General features: G+C 43.9%; 1 protein-coding gene and 1 long non-coding RNA gene across 3 annotated transcripts in view; one reads left to right on the forward strand and one right to left on the reverse strand.

Moving 5' to 3' along the window:
* Window positions 1-22,468, forward strand: part of LOC148054134 (ubiquitin-associated protein 1-like) — a 111,203-nt gene extending 88,735 nt beyond the window's left edge. Inside the window, exons 10-11 of one of the 2 annotated variants that reach the window (XR_015707586.1) lie at window positions 20,768-21,581; window positions 22,036-22,468. The gene's annotated coding sequence lies outside the window, so the exon portion shown is untranslated. Of the gene's footprint in view, window positions 1-20,767 lie in introns of both variants that reach the window. The other variant, XR_015707583.1, reaches the window with a different exon arrangement.
* On the reverse strand, window positions 689-16,135 carry LOC148054136 (uncharacterized). The gene is made up of 3 exons (XR_015707593.1): window positions 16,066-16,135; window positions 5,027-5,126; window positions 689-1,258 (listed from the first exon to the last, which is right to left on the reverse strand). It is a non-coding gene; the product is annotated as an uncharacterized LOC148054136 (long non-coding RNA).
* Window positions 22,469-22,943: the final 475 nt, after the last annotated feature.

The raw sequence follows: 22,943 nt of genomic DNA on the forward strand, positions 1-22,943 counted from the left end.
TAACTTATGCAAACACTTTGAATTGTTTAGTATTACTGTCATTTTGGTTACACTGAACTGTGTGTTATTCTGTAATAAGGTGACCAGAATGACAAACATTATTCTGTTAGCCTTACTAATCCCTCACATATTAAATATAAATTTGCTTAAATTATTCTAATGCCTCTATGCAGTCTAATGTTTCTATTGTTAATTACTCGGCATGATAATTGAGCATTTATCAAGGGATACCAGATCCTTCTCATCCTCTGTATTTGTACAGAAAGTGACTTTAGTTTGATATAGTTCCTTCTGCACTGACTTTTCAATTCAATCTCATGTCTAGTGAATGTTGCTGCTATTTATCATATTATAATTCTTATTATTGCTATTAATAATTAAACTTTGGTAGCCCCCTGAGGCTTTGATCAGGGTCTGGATGTTGTAAAAACATAACATCTGTCCAAAAGCACTTGTAACTGAAGACCTTACATTCCTAAAATAATCACACTTGTACAGAATCTATACAAAACTGATTTCTTCTACAATGACCTAATTTCCAGTAAGAAGCCAACAGCAGTCATTATTTACACTGAACTACAGAGTTTGGGCATCTCATTATTTAGGAAAATTTATACAAGTTTGACTTACTACACAGTTTAGGGGGTGCTAACATCAATGGTACTTCAGATTATTCACATTTTTAAGAAAGTAGTGTTTGCACAGATACAGACAAGGTATAACAGCAATTGCAATTTCAGGATTCAGTGTAGAAGTGAGAAATGAGCAGGTATGCAGATAAAACATACCCCCATTTCCTGTCAGGAATGATTTCATTATATGAAGGCAGGAGCTGAGATTCTTCAGAAATTAAGCTTTAAAGTGTATTGCATGTTCCTCTGTCCATATTGTTAGTCATGGGCAACTCTCCATCCAGCTCCGGGTGTGGGAGTGCCTGCGTATCTCTAGGGGTGAGAGTGCAGTCAGCTATTGGCTGTTGAAGAATTTTCACCAGAAAGCGGGTATCTCTAGGTTTGCTTTATTAACAACTCAGAGTTGGGCCATCACCTCAGTGAGTGGCAACTAAGTGTTACAATTGTCACCTTATATATGTTTCTATAACAATTACATGATTATCAAAGTCCACCTAAGGTTTCCACTGTGTTCTCAATTCTTCATTCTTCTGGTCAGCAGAAAGTTCTTGATTTTTCATCGGTAAACTGGTTCTTTGTGTTCCGTTTCAGTTCTTGTTTATTGACCACGTAGACCACTTCAACCACTGGTCCGATGCAAGATCATAAAAGTCATTTATTTCCCTTCTATGTCTAGTTTCACAATGTTCTATTTAAAACCATCTTTAAATTCTAAGAATCTGACCTCTTAACTTATATTATGAATGCTTACCTTACCCTTATTCTCATCTAATGTCTACATCAGTTAAAATGTCTTAATCAGCTGTTCAATTATTCATCTTTTCTTACTACATCTATCTTTATCTACCGATTAACTCGGCTGGTGATTAATCCAGTCATGGGATAGGGCTATAGAAGGACAAAATGAGCAGTGTAGCATGGACTTAGATTAATATAAAACACCTGTAGCTATACAATTCATGTAATTTATCTTTTCTAAATTACCCTATACAATAACTATTCTTAAATGCACAATAATATTCAAAGCCTCGATTAATTATTTGCTAACATTGGGAACCTGGGAAGTTCTGGCCAGCTGTGTGTGTGCACGCATGCGCGTGTACAATGGTGTGTACCAGCAACTGGAGTAGGGCTGCAGCCTCAGGGGTTTGTATGTCCAGGTGTCAGCAACTGGAGAGACTGGATTCCAGGGGCTAGCTACTGGGCAGACTAAGCGTCTGAGCCCATCTGCTGGAGGGATCCACCTTGTACGTATGTCTATATATATTCTCACTAGTGGGCTTGCATCTTGCTCAACTAGAGAGGGGAGCAGGATGAGGCCGTTAGTGCTGTCTATGTTCATGTGAGTGCTCTGAGTGTCTGTCTGTGATCTGCGTGGCTGGCCATATATATGTATATATGTAGTGCATCTATGTCTTCTGTCTGTGTGCCTGCTGGGAATACAACTTCAGCTTTGCTACTGGTTGAACCTCTCTCAGGCTGTTGGATCCAGCATGATATATTTTCTCTAACACTTTTTTCCCCTGGATTAAATGAACTGTCAGAAGAAAGATACTAAATACAGACTTTACAAAGTAATACTTTGCTACAGAATACAGTGATGCATCATTTTCCTTTCAGTAATTAGCTCTGCACTTCAAGACAACATAAAGTGCACTAATCTTGAAAGAAGGCAGTCAGTTTCTTATCAGCTACTGATTATATTTTGAGCCATCAGTTAGTAATGGAGAAGACCTAAGAAACTACTTCAAGGTGCATTTCAGGCTAAATGTTTCTCCCATTCTTTTTTTAGAAATGTGAAGGAAATCTTTATTAAACTATATCTCTGATTTCACCTAAAATCCAACTTCCAGTATCAAAAATAAAACCAGTTGTGCCCCATCCCTCCCCTGTTCTCCACAGGATGGTACTGCATTGAGCACAGAGGACTGGACATCTTACTTTCTAATTGTCTAAGCTCTTTATTGTAGGCTGATAAAACTGTGAAGAGCTTGAGTATGCTGAGTCACATGCACAGTATGGAAAAAAAAAATCTAGTTCCTTGACCTAACTAGTGCCTTCTCTGTCAATAAAACCCAGATTAAAATGTGTGTAAGCATGCCGAGTAGTGTCATACTACTGACATTGTCCCCTTTATCACAGTAAGAATATTTATTAAGACCTTACTCAGGAAATTAAAGTAGTGTTACCATGGTCTGGGTCTAGCCAAGGCCGCCTTAGATTAAAATGACAGTATAATTGATTTTTATTGGTATACCTGATTTGAGTGATATCTACATATTTACTTATCTCAGTCCTATTAGTTTGGGGAAGATTGTTCATAAAATGAACTGAAGGGGTAAAGCTTTATTGTCCTTATTTATTAAAATAGCAACTTGTCCTGGTTTCGGCTGGGATAGAGTTAATTTTCTTCCTAGTAGCTGGTAGAGTGCTGTGTTTTGGATTTAGGATGAGAATAATGTTGATAACACACTGATGTTTTGGTTCTTGCTAAGTGGTGCTTACACTAGTCAAGGACTTTTCAGCTTCCCATGCTCTGCCAGGTGCACAAGAAGCTGGGACGGGGCACAGCCAGGACAGCTGACCCAGACTGGCCAAAGGGCTATTCCATACCATATGACATCATGCTCAGTATATAAACTGGGGGGGAGTTGGCCAGGGGGCAACGATTGCTGCTCGGGGACGAGCTGGGCATCAGTCAGCAGGTGGTGAGCAATTGTATAGTTATCACTTGCTTTGTATTATTGTATATTATTATTATTATTATTATTATTATTATTATTATTATTACTACTACTACTACTACTACTACTACTACTACTACTACTACTACTACTACTACTACTATCCTATTTTATTTTACTTCAATTATTAAACTGTTCTTATCTCAACCCATGAGTTTTCTCACTTTTACCCTTCCGATTCTCTCCCCCATCCCACCGGGGGGTGGGGGAGTGAGCGAGCGGCTGTGTGGTGCTTAGTTGCTGGCTGGGGTTAAACCACGACATGTTCCATTTATGTAAAACAACATTGTTCTTCAGGACAACTGTCATTTCAGAAAGACATGCAGTGACTTTTTTCTGTTAGCTTTCTCAAATGTACAGTACAATCCTACAGTAAACAGTCCTGTTGGCATCTGAATTTCACCAAGGAGAGTCAATATAAACCATTCAATAGCTCAGAATACCATGGGAAAAAAAGAAGAGCTCGATTCATGAAGGGTGTTTGCAATAATTAATTCTTATGCCATAGAGAGGTTTCATGGGCATGTGTAAAGGTTCAAGGAATCCCATAAAAATAACAGTGTAAATTATAATCAGAATCATGATGGATTAAAGGCTAGATTAATCAGAACTACTTAGCTACTGCAATATAAGCTAAAAAAGAAAATAATATAAAAGGACTTCTTCTCATCTAACCTGTAAGTGGTGAATGAATCCATTATTTTTGCATTCTTATTTTTTCTTTGTATAAAAGCCCAGAAATATTGCTGTTCAGGTTACTATATGCAGAAACAGCCATATCCAGTCACACTTATAGTTTATCTGGTTCAGTCCCCTGTTATTAACAGCAGCTGATAGATGCCTCAAAGAAAAATCAATTAATTATAAACAGACAAATATGGAAAAACTGGCTTAGTCAGAAGTTCATTTATAACAGCAAACTGTTACTGTTTTACTAATACTGAAGCTTGAGGCTTTATCTCTCTCATGCATTTTTTATCCTATATAACTTAACAGTGGATTATATTGTTATTCCTATAAAATGCCTAATCCCTTTCTGAATCCTATTAAATTGATGTCTGACTAATCAGGTTCCTCTCCCTGAAGTCAAACTGCTTGTCTTGGGGGTTTCTAGATTAAAACTGGGAAGTGTTTTGAATTGATGGAAATAAGACCTCAAATTATAATGGATTCATTTTCCAACAATAAATGCTCCCAATGAAATGAAGATCAATTTAAAGTTGACTTGTGTCTCTATTTCAGCCTCTGAGAATTTCCTATATGACAACCTCTAAGGAAGCAGTGGACTTTTCAGAAAATGATACATTAAAAGAACTAAAATGCTATAGAGTAACGTTTTTGTTTAAACATATACTAATGACATGATAAGGGAAAGATCTACCATGAAGCAAATGCATTTTGATTCCTCCTTCTGCGAGATATCAGTTTATGTTCTCAGGATTCTCCTTGAACAGAGCACACAGTAATGCTAAAGAATGGTCTTTTAAAGAAAACTGAGATGTAACACATAGCTGCTTCTGGCAGAACTCCTAGTATTCTAAAATTATTATCATTAAGCCACCAGTTTCTTTAACAGTGGTATCAGATAAGTGGTACTTATCTGAAGCTAGAAAATGTGAAGTTATGACATTAAGAGCAAAAAGAACATACTTTCTGTGGATGCAAACTTCTACACTGTCCTGTCACGAACATCTCGAATGAATACTCTTTTATCTTCTGAAGCAACAACATCATGTGGCATCCCAAAGCTCTGTGAAGATAAGCAGTCACAGATCACTGCTAAGTGTCTACACATTCACGATCAGACTGAAAATAAGACCTCCTTAACCCTGAACTTGAGACTTGTCCTTAGACTGAAGGCTTGAATAAGGTGAAGTCACTTATCAGGATAAGTTCTAATAAGTGATCTATTTCAGATCTCAGAACTGAATATTGCATTCTTTACCACAGCATTACCACAAAGAGTTGTTTACTAAAAAGTCCCAAAACAAACAAGAAAAAATAAATCAACCCCCAAACCCACATTTTTATGTGAGAAGCTCTTCATGAACTGAATGTGATGGAAGTTATGTGGAAGTACAGATAATAAATACTAACTAAAAATTCAATGCAGTCATCCTTTCAAAACATTAATAAATGTGCTAGACTGTCATTGTTTCAATTTTGTTTTTCGCAATTTTTCTTAGTGGATATTTTCCCTAGTGGATATTTTCCCAAATGAAAGAAGACATTAATATTTTACTTGTGTATATAATATTTTATAAGAACATGAAAAAACAATTCAGAAGTAAGAAGTCTGAACTTGGAGTGTTTTCATTTATCCAGTCTCTCAAGATATTCCTGAGTTCAGCAGTGATATTGGATCACCTTCTGAAATCTGTGCACCTGCTTTACTGTACAGACTCAAAACTCAGACTTACAGCAATTTTTCCTAAAAAATATATATAACTGTGCACAAATACTTAAGAATATCTAATTTCCACTGATTCTCAAAATGATAAAAATATTTTGGCAATTAAAAATGAACTCTCTGCTGAAAAAAAGTCTTATAAAGAAACCCTCAGAAGAACTATTGATGTATAAATGCTATGTGAAATTTTCTTACATGAATTTATAGAAACCCCATGAATCTTGGTTTCCAGCCCATACATTTAGTTTTTATCAGAGTTTTTATGCAATGCAGCTATTTGCCATACTCAGAAAGAAACATCCTTCTCTAGTGTAGCTTAAAACAGTCAAAACCAGTACACTAAGGCAGATGTCCTTACAGTATGGAAAGAAGCTGAGTGAGGACTGGATAGGATGGGTAGCACAGTGCTACCAAACAAGAGCTGGAACCATTATTCTTGATTAGAATGATGCTAGACAAATATTTCTGGGAGAAGGGATAATTCTTCAAAACCCAGAAGCCAGACAGAACACCTTTTCTCTATAATCTTCAATAATATATTCTGTTAGACAACTGCCAGGACCACGGGGATATAACCTTCCCCCTCCTTGGAACACTCCCGATTGTCTAGCTGAGTGGATACTGAGGCTGGGTGCCCAGGATGTCCATAATGGGCAAGGCACTATACCCCTCCACATGATGTCCGTGATGGCAACAGTGGAAGGGAAGTCAAAATTATTGCAAAATGCAGTGCCTGGGGGACCAAAAAAAAACCCTAGCCTTAATGTTACGTGGTGGAACTCATGATTGGAACACCATGATGGCTCAAGGGCTGAGGAATTTGACAGAGTTTATGGGAAACCCTGAGACAATGGTCTGTCCAAAGGAAGGACAGGTCAGGATAGTCCAAATGTCAAAGAGAGGTCAGAATAATAAGAGTAAAGGACAAAATACACCCCCCCACACCCCCACCCCCACCCCCCATTAAAACCAATCAATCTGACATAAAAAGACCCCCTGACAGCCAGGAGCGAGATCCAGAACAGAGACGTTTATGATGTCTCCTGCAAGGAACAGGATTTTCAACAGGTAAATTAGGCTCCCCACACTAACTTTAAAGAAACTATGGGATAATCATGAGAGGGGTTGCACCAGTGACCTGAATGTTGGGAAGGTGCTAGATGAAGTTGTTCTGTCTGCTCCTCCAGCCCCACTATTGGGAAACCAATGGAAGAACTCCCAACTTCCAGCCCAGGGAGTTCTGATGACCTGTCCCAAGTGGCCAAAATTTTTGGAATTAATAGTAGCAAAAGCCCTCGCATACTGTTGGCAGTAAATGATAAATATTCTGTCTCTTTTCTTATGGACACAGGAGCCTCACTATCAATGATTAAAGCTAGGGATACCCCTGGATTAATCCAGAAAATCTGAGAAACAAGTTTATCTAACAGGGATTGCTGAGAAAAGACAAGAGCTCCCAGTAGCGAGGATAAAGTTGACCCTGCCAAATATAAGCACGCTGAGAGCCATAGTGGCAGCAGGGCCCTTAAATATATTAGGCATGGATAGATTAAATCTCAGACCATTAGTACCCATTACGCACTTGAGTGCCAAACCCTCAGACTCAGAACTCTGTAGTCTCTATAGATGAAATATCAACTGAAGGATCTACTGCTTTTCTACTGCAGTTCGCACCTAAATTACCCAAAAGTGCCTTGACTCATGTACAACAATATTGTATTAGCCCTGAAGCCACACTAGGCATAACTACTCTTATTCAGGATTTAAAACGATATTATTCAGAAAACTCATTCCCTATCTAACTCCCCTATATGGCCTGTTCATAAACATAATGGCACCTGGCATTTCATGGTAGATTATCATAAACTGAATGAAAATGCTGGACCCTTACAGGCTGTCATCCCATCTATCACGGATCTTGTTTCCAAAATAGAGCAAGTGGCCCACCCTTGGATCGCTGCCCTAGATGTAAAGGATATGTTTTTCATGGCTACTTACACAGCCCTATTAGATACTGAACCCATGTGGTGAGTTGATCTTGGCTAGCCACAAGGTGCCCACCAAGCCGATCTATCACTCCCCCTTCTCAACAAGACAGGGGGAGAAAATACAATGGAAGGCTCATGGGTTGAGATAAGGACAGGGAGAAAGAATCATAGAATCATAGAATCGTTAAGGTTGGAAAAGACCCTTCAGATCATCAAGTCCAACCATTAACCTAGCACTGCCAAGTCCACCACTAAACCATGTCCTTAAGCACCACGTCTACCCGTCTTTTAAATACCTCAAGGGATGGGGACTCAGCCACTTCCCTGGGCAGCCTGTTCCAGTGCCTGACTACCCTTTCAGTGAAGAAGCTGTCCTGGTTTCAGCTAGGATAGAGTTAATTTTCTTCCTAGTAGCTGGTAGAGTGCTGTGTTTTGGATTTCGGATACGAATAATGTTGATAACACACTGATGTTTTGGTTCTTGCTGAGCAGAGTTTATACTAGTCAAGGACTTTTCAGCTTCTCATGCTCTGCCAGGTGCATAAGAAGCTGGGAGGGAGCATAGCTAGGACAGCTGACCCAGACTGGCCAAAGGGCTATTCCATACCATATGACATCATGCCCAGTATATAAGCTGGGGGAAGAAGGAGGAAGGGGGGGACATTCGGAGTGATGGCGTTTGTCTTCCCAAGTAACCGTTACGCGTGATGGAGCCCTGCTTTCCTGGGGATGGCTGAACACCTGCCTGCCAATGGGAAGTAGCGAATGAATTCCTTGCTTTGCTTTGCTTTGCTTGTGCGCGCGGCTTTTGCTTTACATATTAAACTGTCTTTATCTCAACCCATGATTTTTCTCACTTTTACTCTTCCGATTCTCTCCCCCATCCCACTGTGGGGGAGTGAGCGAGCAGCGGTGTGGTGCATAGTTGCTGGCTGGGATTAAACCACGACAGAAGCTTTTCCTAATATCCAATCTAAACCTGCGCTGGTGCAGCTTGAGGCCATTTCCTCTCATCCTATCGCTTGTTACTTGGGAGAAGAGACCGACCCCCACCTTGCTACAACCTCCTTTCAGGTAGTTGTAGAGAGCGATGAGGTCTCCCCTCAGCTTCCTCTTCTCCAGGCTAAACAACCCCAGCTCCCTCAGCTGCTCCTCATAAGACTTGTGCTCTAGACCCTTCACCAACTTCGTTGACCTTCTTTGGACACACCCTAGTACCTCAATGTCCTTCTTGTAGTGAGGGGCCCAAAACTGAACACAGTACTCGAGGTGCGGCCTCACCAGGGCCCAGTACAGGGGCACTATCACCTCCCTGGTCCTGCTGGCCACACTATTCCTGATACAAGCCAGGATGCCATTGGCCCTCTTGGCCACCTGAGCACACTGCTGGCTCATGTTCAGCTGGCTGTCCACCAACACCCCCAGGTGCTTTTCCACCAGGCAGCTCTCCAGCCACTCTTCCCCAAGCCTGTAGCATTGCATGGGGTTGTTGTGACCCAAGTGCAGGACCCGGCACTTAGCCTTGTTGAACCTCATACAGTTGGCCCCGGCCCAACGATCCAGCCTGTCCAGGTCCCTCTGTAGGGCCTTCCTACCCTCCAGCAGATCGACACTTCCACCCACCTTGGTGTCATCTGCAAACTTACTGAGGGTGCACTCAATCCCCTCATCCAGATCATCAATGAAGATGTTGAACAGGACCGGCCCCAGTACTGAGCCCTGGGGAACACCACTTGTGACCGGCCGCCAACTGGATTTGACTCCATTCACCACCACTCTCTGGGCCACCATTCAGCCAGTTTTTAACCCAGCGGAGAGTATGCCCATCCAAGCCATGAGCAGCCAGCTTCTCCAGGAGAATGCTGTGGGAGATTGTGTCAAAGGCCTTACTAAAGTCCAAGTAGACAACATCCACAGCCTTCCCCTCATCCACTACACGGGTCACCTTGTCATAGAAGGAGATCAGGTTAGTCAAGCAGGACCTCCCTTTCATAAACTCATGATGGCTGGGCCTGATCCCTCGGTTGTCCCGCACTTGCCGTATAATGGCACTCCAGATGATCTGCTCCATGACCTTCCCCGGCACCTAGGTCAGGCTGACAGGCCTGTAGTTCCCCAGATCCTCCTTCCGACCCTTCTTGTAGAGGGGCGTCACATTAGCTAACTTCCAGTCATCTGGGACCTCCCCGGTTGACCAGGACTGCTGGTAAATAATGGAGAGTGGCTTGGCCAGCTCCTCTGCCAGCTCCCTCAGTATCCTCGGGTGGATCCCATCTGGCCCCATAGACTTGTGAGCATCCAGGTGGAGGAGCAGGTCGCTAACTGTTACCTCTTTGATAACTGGGGCTTCATTCTGCTTTCTATCTCCATCTCTCAGCTCAGGGGCCTGAATACCCTGAGGATGACCAGTCTGACTATTAAAGACTGAGGCAAAGAAGGCATTAAGTACCTCTGCCTTCTCCTCATCCTTTGTGGCAATGTTTCCCTCTGCATCCAACAAAGGATGGAGATTCTCCTTGGCCCTGAGATCACTCAGCAATTACCGTCACAGGCAAAATAGACTCGACTCAGGGAAATTAAATTAATTTATTGCCAATCAAAGCAGAGTAGGATAATGAGAAAGAAGAAGAAATCTTAAAATACCTTCACCCCCACTCCTCCCTTCTTCCCAGGCTCAACTTCACTCCTAACCTCCTACCTCCTCCCCCTGAGCGGCACAGGGGGATGGGGAATGGGGGTTGTGGTCAGTTCATTACAAATTGTCTCTGCTGCTCCTTCCTCCTCACACTCTTCCCCTGCTCCAGCGTGGGGTCCCTCCCAGGGTAGACGGTCCATCACAAACTTCTCCAATGTATGTCCTTTCCACAGGCTGCAGTTCTTCAAGAACTGCTCCAGCATGGGTCCTTTCCATGGGGTATAGTCCCTCAGGAATGGACTGCTCCAACATGGGTCTCCACATGGTCACAGATCCTGCCAGGAGCCTGCTGCAGTGTGGGGTCCTCCACGGGCTGTAGGGTGGATATCTGCTCCACTGTGGACCTCCATGGGTTGCAAGGGGACAACCTGCATTACCATGGTCTTCACCACAGGCTGCAGGGGAATCTTTGCTCTGGCACCTGGAGTACCTCCTCACCCTCCTTCTTCACTGACCTTGGTGTCTTGCAGAGTTATTTCTCTTGCATATTCTCACTCCTCTATCTTCCAGTTGCTGTTGCGCAGCGGTTTTTACCCTTTCTTAAATATGTTATAACAGAGGTGCTACCAATGTCACTGATTGGCTCAGCTTTGGCCAGCGGTGGATCCATCTTGGATCTGGCTGGATCTGGCTCTGTCCAACACGGGGACAGCTTCCAGCATCTTCTCACAGAAGCCACCCCTGCAGCCCCTTGCTACCAAAACCTTGCCAAGTAAACCTAATACAACCCATCACATTAGACGCACTGCTAGAAATAAAAACCCCATTTCCTATCCTCATAGAAAATGCTTTGGGATGGAAGGGACCTTTGAAGGTCATCTAGTCCATCCCCCCTGCAAGTGGCAGGGACTTCTACAACTAGATCAGGTTGCTCAGAGCCCCATCCAGCCTGGCCTTGAATGTTTCCAAGGATGGGGCATCTGCCACCTCTCTGGGCAACCCGTTCCAGTGTTTCACCACCCTCATCGTGAAAAATTTCTTCCTTATATCTAGTCTGAATCTACTCTCTTTTAGTTTAAAACCATTACCCCTTGTCCTATCGCTACTGGCCCTGCTAAAAAGTCTGTCCCCATCTTTCTTATAAGCCCCCTTTAAGCACTAAAAGGCCACAATAAGGTCTCCCTGCAGCCTTCTCTTCTCCAGGCTGGACAACCCCAGCTCTCTCAGCCTTTCCTCATAGCAGAGGTGTTCCAGCCCTCTGATCATTTTTGTGGCCCTCCTCTGGACCTGCTCCAACAGGCCCATGTCCTTCCTGTGCTGAGGACCCCAGAGCTGGACACAGTACTCCAGGTGGGGTCTCACCAGAGCAGAGTAGAGGGGCAGAATCACCTCCCTCGACCTGCTGGCCACGCTTCTTCTGATGCAGCCCAGGATACGGTTGGCCTTCTGGGCTGCGAGAGCACATTGCTGGCTCATGGCCAGCTTTTCATCTCTCAATACCCCCAAGTCCTTCTCAGCAGGGCTGGTCTCAATCCCTTCATCCCCCAGCCTGTACTGATACCAGGGTTTGCCCCAACCCAAGTGCAGGACCTCGCACTTGGCCTTGTTGAACCTCATGAGGTTCACACAGGCCCACCTCTCCAGCCTGTCCAGGTCCCTCTGGATGGCATCCCGTCCCTCAGGTGTGTCAACTGCACCACTCAGCTTGGTGTCATCTGCAAACTTGCTGAGGGTGCACTCGATCCCACTGTCTATGTCATTGATGAAGATATTGAACAGCACTTGTCCCAGTATGGACCCCTGAGGAACACCACTCATCACTGTTCTCCATCTGGACATTGAGCCATTGACCACTACCCTCTGCATGTGACCATCCAGCCAATTCCTTATCCACCAAACAGTCCGCCCATCAAATCCATATCCTTCCAATTTAGAGAGGAGGATATTGTGGGGGACCGTGTCAAAGGCCTTACAGGAGTCCAGATAGATGACATCCGTAGCTCTTCCCTCGTCCACTTATGTAGTCACTCCATCATAGAAGGCCACTAGGTTGGTCAGGCAGGACTTGCCCTTGAAGAAGACGTGCTGGCTGTCCCGAATCACGTCCCTGTCCTCCATGTGCCTTAGCACAGCTTCTAGGAGGATCTGTTCCATGATCTTCCCAGGCACAAAGGTGAGGCTGACAGGTCGGTAGTTCCCAGGGTCCTCCTTTTTAACCTTTTTAAAAATGGGTGCAATGTTTCCCTTTTTCCAGTCCCCAGGGACTTCACCTGACTGCCATGACTTTTCAAATATGATGGAGAGTGGCTTGGCAACTGCATCAGCCAGTTCCCTCAGGGGACTCTGGGATGCATCTCATCAGGTCCCATAGACTTATGTATGTTCAGGTTCCTCAGGTGGTCGCGAACCTGATCTTCTCTTACAGTGGGAGGACCTCTGCCCTCCTGATCCCCATCAAATGGTCCATTGACTCGGGAGGTGTGAGGAGAGAGCTTGCCAGTGAAGACAGGCAAAGAAGTTGTTGAGTACCTCAGCCTTCTCCTTATCTGTTGTTACCAGCTTGCCACTTCTGCTCATCAGAGGGGGTACGCTTTCCTTAACCTTCCTTTTCTGGTTAATGTACCTGTAGAAGCCCTTCTTATTATTCTTTGCATCCCTCACCAGGTTCAGCTCCAGCCGAGCCTTGGCCTTCCTGATCCCATCCTTACACAACCGGGCAGTGTCCCTGTACTCTTCCCAAGATACCAGTCCCTTCTTCCACTGCCTGTGCAATCTCTTCTTGCCCTTTAGTTTGACCCACAGGTCACGGCTCAGCCATGCTGGCCTCTTCCCTTCCTTGCCTGATTTCCTGCACCTGGGGATCGAGAGCTCTTGTGCTCTATGGAAAGCGTCCTTAAAGACCTGCCAGCTCTGTTCTGCTCCCTTGTCCCTGAGGGCCATTTCCCAGGGGGTCCTGTTGATCAACTCCTTGAAGAGCTGGAAATTTGCTTTCCTAAAATTCAGGGTCCTGACTATACTCTTCACCTGACCCTTACCTCTCCGGACTGTGAACTCTACCAGTGTGTGATCACTGCAGCCGAGTCTGCCTCCAATCCTGACATCACTGATGAGCTCACTTGCATTGGTGACCACCAGGTCCAGTACTGCGTCCCCTCTGGTAGGGCTATCTATTACCTGGCTTAAGAAGTTAATTCAGTCTAGTTTCTTCTCATGATTGACTGTTATCCTGTTCATGGGCATCCTAGAAGTGAAACTGAAGAGGGAAAATAGGTAGTTATCCTATTGGATGTATTCTGTATCCTAATGGTTGCTTGTATAATTCTGTTTCTGGCATATAACCAGCTTACTAAACCTAAATTGGTGTCATGGTTTAACCCCGGTAGGCAGCTAAGCACCACACAGCTGCTTGCTCGCTCCCCCCCAACAAGATGGAGGGGAGAATCATAAGTGTAAGAGTGAGAAAACTCATGGGTTGAGATAAAGACAGCTGAATAATTTTAAAAAAAAATTGTAAGAAAAAAAAAAAACATCAAAGAGAGAGGAAAATTAAACCCAAGAAAAACAAGTGATGCAAAAGAAAACAGTTGCTTACCACCAACCGACCAATGTCCAGCCAGTCTCTGAGCAATAGCAGCTCCTGCCAATCTCCCCTCCCCGCCCCCCTCCCCCCCCATTTTATTGCTGAGGACGACATCATACAGTATGGAATATCCTTTTGGTCAGTTGGGGGTCCCCTCCCAACTTCTTGTTCACCTCCAACCTACTTGCTGGCAGTGCAGTGTGAGGAGCAGAAAAGGCCCTGAGGTTATGTAAGCACTGCTCAGAAATAACTAAAACACCAGTGTGTCAACACTATTTTCAGCATAAATCCAAAACATAGCTCCATACAAGATACTATGAAGAAATTTAACTCTATCCCAGCCAAAACCATTACAGATTAGACAGGACAGATATTTTTTTCTTTACTATTTTTTATGGGTTAGCATGAATTTTGAGTTTGATTGTAGAGTTGTGATTTCTTGCTTAACATATAGAGAATGAAATTTATCAAATGAGGTTGAGTAAATACAAATTTTTTAGGAAGTCAAATTCTATCTTAATTTAAAACCACCTTTGTAGCAGTATTATTTTTCCTGTTCCATGGTAATATCCCTTAAATGTACAGAAAAGATCTTGATGGAAACAATATTGTTTCTTTAGCATTAGTTTTTAACTGTATGGGACTAACTTTAAAAAAAAAGAGAGAGACACAAAAAGTTTTCCCTCTGCATTTGATATTTTGGAGGGAGGAAAGAAAAAGGGTATACTATTCCTTTTTGCCCTCCTTTCTTCACAGAGATGCTGCTTAAGATACTTCAGTAGTGGGAAAGGGAAAGAGAAGTTGGTGAGAAATTAAATGTGCATGTGACTTTCTGGTTTAATTTCTTAAGTTGAATTGTGTCCTTTTTCCCCTCTTGGCTAAGAGTTTTATTTGGGATAGGAACAGGCTATCCCACAATGCTTGTCCAACAATTTGCTTGTCCAACAATATAACAATTGCTTGCTTCAGTTTGGTTCCCCACACACTATTTTTTCCCTGTGGTTTAGAAATCCTGTGTGGTAGGCAGGTGTCAGATATTACATTCTGTGCTTGGCAGCATTGCTGAGGAAAAATGGAAAAAGACAGGGGGAAAAGGGCTGGGCTGTAGCTTCCCCCCCCCCCCCCCCCAATTCACGCTGATCATTGTGCTGCTTAGAGTGTGTGTATCTGTAGACTGAAGGGTTAGTGCAGGATGTTATTTGATGCTTGACAGTGGAGCATTGCAGTTGATTCTGCTCTGCTATCCAGTGATATCCAGTGGCTGAGATTTTGAAGCTGATGACTGGGCCTCCTTAACAGCTGCCTGCTAGGTATGCATACAGCACTGAACTGAGTAAAGGCAAGCTTGAGGAGTCACAATCATTTGCATAAATGATAGAAGTAACTGTGCAGAAGGTGCAAAAGAAGTTCTGACCCCCTCCCCTGAATCCCTCCTTCCGAAATGAAACGCACAGTGCAGCTAGTTTCTTAACTATACTAACTCCTGTTACTGGCTGCCAAGAGGCTCAAAAAAAAAAAAAAACTACCTTAACTTTTCAGTCAGAAAAGGCAGAAGTTGTTATGAAAATTTAATTCCCTAACTATTATACCAATCAGTCTTTACAGTATGAAAATGTAGTAACTTAAAATATATATATATATATATATATATTTCACATTGTATACTGACTAGTCACACTTGAGTAAGCAAACTAAAGGACACCCGCTCATCACAAGGACTAGAAGGACAGCCAGCCCTGGAGATAAGGACTTTGCTTCTCGGAATCTTAGGGCTGTCCATGAACGATAAAAGATACCCCTGTGTCATGGTTTAGCCCCAGTCAGCAACTAAGCACCACATAGCCGCTCGCTCACCCTCCCCCCCGGTGGGATGGGGGAGCTAATTGGAAGGGTAAAAGTAAGAAAACTCATGGGTTGAGATAAGAACAGTTTAATAATTGGAAAAAAAAAATTGTAATGAAAAGGAAAACAACAAAAAATGCACCTCTCAGAAGGGGAAAAGGGTTTTTGCCCAGGAGCTAGCAGGGCTGATGGATAGAGCTTTAAACTAGATTGGAAGGGGGAAAAGGACAATACCTGGCTAGTCAGCTATGAGCAATGGGATGGCACGCCAAAGGTTGAGGAGCTGCGTGCTAGTGAGATTCCTCAGGCTGCTCCACGAGGCAACGGGCACAGTGAACCACACTTGAAGTGTTTTTACACAAATGCACGCAGCATGAGGAACAAGCAAGAGGAGCTAGATGCCTTGGCCCAGTCCCAGAGATATGACGTCATAGGCATAAGCAAAACCTGGTGGGATGAGTCCTGTGACTGGTGTGCCATGATGGATGGTTACAGGCTCTTCAGGAGGGATAGGCAGGGCAGGCGAGGCGGGGGGGTGGCATTGTATGTAGTGGAGGGGCTGGAATGCATGGAGCTAGCAGTTGGCAATGGCACAGTTGAGAGCCTCTGGGTAAGGATTAAGGGACAGACAAATAAAGCGGATGTCGTTGTGGGAGTCTACTATAGGCCGCCCAGCCAGGATGACGACACGGATGAGTTAGTTATTCTTTAAGGAACTAAGGGATGCTTCCAAGTCATCTGCCCTTGTCCTTATGGGGGACTTCAACTTGCCAGATGTCAACTGGGAATACCACACAGCTGGTACAAGCAGGTCCAGAAGATTCTTAAACCATCTGGATGATACCTTCTTGGTACAGGTACTAAGGGAACTGTCCAGGAAAGGTGCCTTCCTCAATTTGTTGCTTCCTAACAGAGAGGGTCTCGTGGGTGAAGTGGCGATTGGTGGCTGCCTTGGCCACAGCGACCACGAAGCAGTCAAGTTTAAAATCTATGGTAACAGGAGGAAAACTGCCAGCAGGACCTCAACTCTGGATATGAGGAGATCTGACTTCAGGCTGCTCAGGGAACTACTTAGTAAGGTCCCCTGGGAAAAAGCTTTTGAAGGTGCTGGGGTCCATCAGTGCTGGTCACTTTTTAAGTACCACCTCCGAAGAGCCCAGGAACAGGCAATTCCAAAATGTCGGAAGTCAAGCAGGCGAGGTAGAAGGCTGGCTTAGCTGAGTAGGGATCTTCTAGAACTAAGGTGAAAAAAGAAAATGTATAGCCAGTGGAAGCAAGGTCAGGCCACATGGGAGGACTACAGGGATGCTGTTCGCCACTGTAGGGAGGAAATACGCGCGGCCAAAGCTCAACTAGAGATGAAGCTGTCCAGTACCGTGAAGGACAATAAAAAGGGCTTTTTAAAATATGTAAATAGCAAAAGGCAGGTGAGAAATAACATTGGCCCATTACTTGACGAGCATGGTCACCTCACAAACAGGGATATAGACAAAGCAGAGACGTTTAATGATTTCTTCGCCTTGGTCTTCAACACCGATGATGGGCTCTGGGACCCCCAGAACCCTGAGCTAGAGAACCATGACTGCGAGAACGACAAACTCCCAACCAACCCCGAACTTGTGCAGGATTTGCTGCTCCAGCTGGATCCCTGTAAGTCAATGGGGCCTGATGGGATTCATCCGAGGGTACTGAAAGAGCTGGTTGATGTCATAGTGAGACCTCTCTCAATGATTTTTCAATGGTCTTGGGAATCTGGGGAGGTCCCAGTTGACTGGAAGCTGGCAAACGTTGTCCCAATCTTCAAGAAGGGCAACAGGGATGACCCTGGTAACTACAGGCCTGTCAGTCTCACCTCTGTGCCTGGCAAAATCATGGAGAAGATTATTCTGGGAGTTATTGAAAAACACCTGAAAGACAACGCAGTCATTGGTCCCAGCCAGCACGGGTTCACAAGAGGAAAGTCCTGCTTAACAAACCTGATTTCCTTCTATGGCAAGGTTACCCACCTAGTTGACCAAGGGAAGCCAGTCGATGTAATCTTTTTGGACTTCAGTAAAGCCTTCGATACTGTCTCTCACAGTATCCTCCTGGACAAAATGTCCAGCATACAGCTGGATAAACACAGAATGCAATGGGTGTGCAATTGGCTGATGGGTCGGGCTCAAAGGGTTATAGTGAATGGGGTTACATCAGGCTGGCGACCAGTCGCTAGTGGGGTTCCGCAGGGATCCATCTTAGGGCCAGTGCTCTTCCATATCTTCATAAATGACTTGGATGCAGGACTCGAAGGTTTGTTATCAAAGTTTGCCGACGACACAAAATTGGGAGGAGCTGTTGATACTCTCGAGGGCAGAGAGGCCCTGCAGAGAGATCTGGAGAAATCAGAGAGCTGGGCAATCACCAATCATATGAAGTTTAACAAGGGCAAGTGCTGGGTTTTGCACCTGGGACATGGCAACCCTGGATGTACATACAGACTGGGGAACGAGAGGCTGGAGAGCAGCCCCGCGGAGAGGGATCTGGGGGTTCTGGTCGACAGCAAGTTGAACATGAGCCAACAGTGTGCCCTGGCAGCCAAGAGGGCCAACCGTGTCCTGGGGTGCATCAAGCACTGTATTGCTAGCCGGTCGAGGGAGGTGATTGTCCCACTCCACTCTGCACTGGTGCAGCCTCATCTTGAGTACTGTGTGCAGTTTTGGGCGCCACAGTACAAAAAGGATACAAAGCTACTAGAGAGTGTCCAGAGGAGAGCCATGAAGATGGTGAAGGGTTTAGAGGGGAAGCCGTACGAGGAGCGGCTGAAGTCACTTGGTCTGTTCAGCCTGGAGAAGAGGAGACTGAGGGGAGACCTCATTGCGGTCTACAGCTTCCTCGCAAGGGAAGGAGGAGGGGCTCTTCTCCCTGATGTCCAATGATAGGACCCGAGGGAATGGCAGGAAGATATGCCAGGGGAGGTTTAGGTTGGACATTAGGAAAAGGTTCTTCACCCAGAGGGTGGTGGAGCACTGGAACAAGCTCCCCTGGGAGGTAGTCATGGTGCCAAGCCTGACAACATTCAAGAAGCATTTGGACAACGCCCTCAGACATATGTTGTGAATTTTGGGGTTTTCCTATGCAGGGACAGGAGTTGAACTCGATGATCCTTGTGGGTCCCTTCCAACTCAGGATATTCTATGACTCTGTGAAAAAAAAAAAGAGAGAGAGGAACAAAACCCAGGAAAAACAAGTGATGCAACCGCTCACCACCTGCTGACCGATGCCCAGCCAGTCCCCAAGCAGCAATCACTGTCCCCCGGCCAACTCCCCCCAGTTTATATGCTGAGCATGACATCATATGGTATGGAGTAGCCCTTTGGCCAGTGTGGGTCAGCTGTCCTGGCTATGTTCCCTCCCAGTTTCTTGTGCACCTGGCAGAGCATGGGAAGCTGAAAAGTCCTTGACCAGTATAAGCACTACTTAGCAACAACTAAAACATCAGTGTGTTATCAACATTCTTCTCATACTAAATCCCAAACACAGCACTATACCAGCTACTAGGAAGAAAATTAACTCTATCCTAGCCAAAACCAGGACACTGAGTGATCTCCCTCTCCTTATCTTGACCCATGAGCTTTTTGTCATATTTTTCTCTCTGTCCTGTTGAGGAGGGGGAGTGATAGAGCAGCTTGGTGGGCACCTGGTGGCCAGCCAAGGTCAACCCACCACAATTACCTGTTTGTTATAGGAATGTAAAGCTTTTCTCAGAATCAAAGGAAAGCATTATTGTAAGTTATGACAAGGATATGTATATGTGTTAAAAAATTTAGAATCCATTGTATAAATTCAGAGTATGAGTACCATGGATGAGAGTCCTTATTTTTGTACTGTTTTCTTAGAGAACAAGAGCAGATGATTGACACATAAGAAATTAAAATCTCTGAGCAAGTTTAGAATTTGGTAGGGTGACAGGAGAATAAGAACAGTCTCCTGAATTATCTGCAAGTTTAAAACATGGCCGCTTGACTGCATTTCATCTCTGCACCTTTTTTCAATATAGAAGTGTATGGTTTGCTTAAAAGGTGCCACCCCTTTCCGTATACATAAGAATGTCTGATAACCTCAAAGGGCATTGATTTTAACTTTTAAGAAGGAGTGTTTCTGTGGGTGACTTTGATCAGTAACAGGTTCAAGAATGACCAGAAACCTTTCTTTTCCCTGCTCATCTGGTTAAGTCCAGGGTACTCACTTCTCATTCTAGTCCAGCAAGGCATTCTTAAGAACAGAAAAGTTGGCCTGGTTTTGATGCTTGTTTGTTTGTTTGTTTGTTTTTAACAAAACCAAACAAAAACCAAAAGACACCTAGGGTTTTCATATTTTCTGCTTTTATAAATATTTTGTGCATTTGTCAGAATAGAAATGGTGGTTTTTTTCTCTTCCAGTTACCTTAAGGGCTGTAACATTCTAAAACACTTTCAAGTAATTTCAGAAATGAGACTGTAAAAGAAATGGCTGTAACCCACAATGGCAAAAAAATGCCAAAGATGTGTACCTCTTTCTTTATTAAGAAGAAAGTATGTTTAACCTGTTTTGGATAAAAGGAAGGGTTTGGGCTTTTTAATGTGGCAGTGAAAAGCAGTATATAAGAATTATAAATGGATCTGTGCATCATTTATATAGTGATTTATGATTCACTCAATGTAACAAAGTTAACATAATTTAATTATATAATTCTTATATAAAATCTTATATATATATAAATTCTTATATAAAAATCTTAATAAAGAACCGTGTGACACTTCTAACGTCAGATTTTTTTCCAAACAGAAAATAATTTCTGAGAACTTTGTGTTCTGAATACTTTTTATGACGTTTAGGCTATGTTTAATTAATGTTTGCTTCCAGCAAAATAACAGCTTTGATTGTATGTATGCTTACTTGACTTTTCTCTTTCCTCCAGACAAGATTCCTAATGCTGAATGTCTACACCACAGTGTTGCATATAGTTGGTAAACAGAGCATACACAACTCTGTATAGTCAAGTATCTTCTAAAATATTTTGTAAAACACAAGTTATAATCAGAATTTAAATGAAAGTCAAGAGCTATAATCAAAAGGAAATTCTGGGACACTGGACCATCATGTAAAAAAACTGCAATCATCCCCCCCAAAATTAGCTACATCTTCACGTCACACTGAAGGGGAGATTCAAATTGTAACTGCTCAGCAGTGGTAATTTGTGACTCAGGAATGATCTGGCATGGAGGGCAAGAAGGCCCAACTGCAGAAGGGGTTGAGCTGGCTGGAAATGGGAATGCCAGAGACAGAAAGACTCCCTGTAAGGGAGTGAAGTTTCCCCTGGTGATGAGATAAGAAACAGCCACAGCATTGTCTTGTAGCCATCCTGGAATGCAAGTGCTCAGGGGCCACCTTTGGGCAGCAGAGCTGGTGCTGGGGGATGGACCCAAGGCTGGATTAAGGCGCCCCATGCCTGCACTCACAGGATTGGTGCTGGTGCAAGTGTATATAAGGAATCAGCTTGTGATGCATCTTTGCAGACTCCTTGTAGAACTGCTTATAGCGGTAGGACTCTGTCCAATGCATTGTTCATTAATTTATATATGTATTTAAGTACAAACATGTGTTTAATTCACCCCAAGGGCTACCATAAAAATTCCCCAACAGTTTGGTGTCAGAAGTGGGATTGCTGCACACTAGCAGAAGCAACCAGACAGGAACCGGTGGGGAACCGCAACGCGGCACCACCACAAGAGGTAAGAGATCTTCATTTCAAAATCTCACTTGTGTGTGGTCTTCTCCCCTACAATGTCTCCTGGCTGGCCGTCATGTCAGTGGTAAGCAAACCCTATGTTATTTTAGTTTGTGCTTAAAATATAAAGAAAGGGGGAAAATTAAGGGAAAATGGAATGAAAAGGCCTTTTTTTAGCTGAATGAGAGTAGGCTAGGTCTGAGACTTCTGAAAGCTCAGATCGAGCTCCAGGGTAATCTCCATGCATGATGACAAGTCGTTTTGAGGGAATAAAGTCAAAGCTCTGTGTTCTCAGCGACATCCAAACCTCTCCTTCTATCCCTTTGCCGAACCTCTCCTTCAATCCCTTTGCCATGTACAGGCCTTAGCTTCGTGCTCCCTCAGTTTTACAAGGGCCCAGAAGCCTAATGAGAGTAGGCTCTGAAAGCTTTTTGCTGAGGGGATCAAATTGTTATCAGGGGCCTCAGACAAGAATGCACCCAAGGACATGACTTTCCAACTGTGACTGGCATATCCTGGAGGAGTGCAGATAAACCCATTGAAACCAAGATAAGGAACCTGAGAAATCTACAAACAAAGGGATGAGCTAAGACAAGACCACATCTGGAAGAAAGACTCAGAGTTCATAAGAACACGAAGTGACACCTCTTCAATAACCACTAGGGACCACCAGAGACCACCGAAGACCCCCCATGGAAGCCTTCAGAGACTCAGGCCGCATGTGTAAAGACTATGCAAATATGATAATTAGTTCCAGGAAATAGAATGAATATGTATAGTAATTCTGGGAAATCCAATGCGTATGTATGTAACGGGGGATATAAGCTTTGACTGATGCAACATACGGCATGCACGTTAGGTGGAACTATCCCCCGTGCATCCAGCGCTGCAATAAAGACAATGCCTGCTTCTTAATGCTACACTGGTGTTAAGAGGTTTATTCCCGATTTCGGTGTCAAAAGCTCTGTCTTCTCAGGGATACCCAAACCGCTCCTATCCCTTTGCTGTGCATAGGCCTTAGCTTTGTACTCCCTCACTGAGAAAAGTTGAAAACTAATTGAGAAAATGGGTCAAGGTTCCTCCTGTCCAGATCCTAAAAGCCCATTAGGCTTCATGTGCCACAATTATGGTGCACGATTGGGAAAAAATGGGGGCAGGTGATTGGTCCAACTTACCCACCAGTGGAAGGGTTATACTTGTGTCACACCAGAACTGCAATCTCCAGATGAGGGAACCTTTGACCTGGATAAATTAATTTATCTTCGCCATTACCTCTAAGATAATAAGCTGAGACAAATGGATGCTCAGTTTTTGTGGGACGAGGAGGCAAACAATCGCCGGCAGAAATCTATTTTAGCTACCTTAC

This window comes from Nipponia nippon, unplaced genomic scaffold, assembly GCF_047370975.1.
Source record: "Nipponia nippon isolate SJK-2023a ecotype South Korea unplaced genomic scaffold, ASM4737097v1 scaffold_33, whole genome shotgun sequence".
Taxonomy (NCBI): domain Eukaryota; kingdom Metazoa; phylum Chordata; class Aves; order Pelecaniformes; family Threskiornithidae; genus Nipponia; species Nipponia nippon.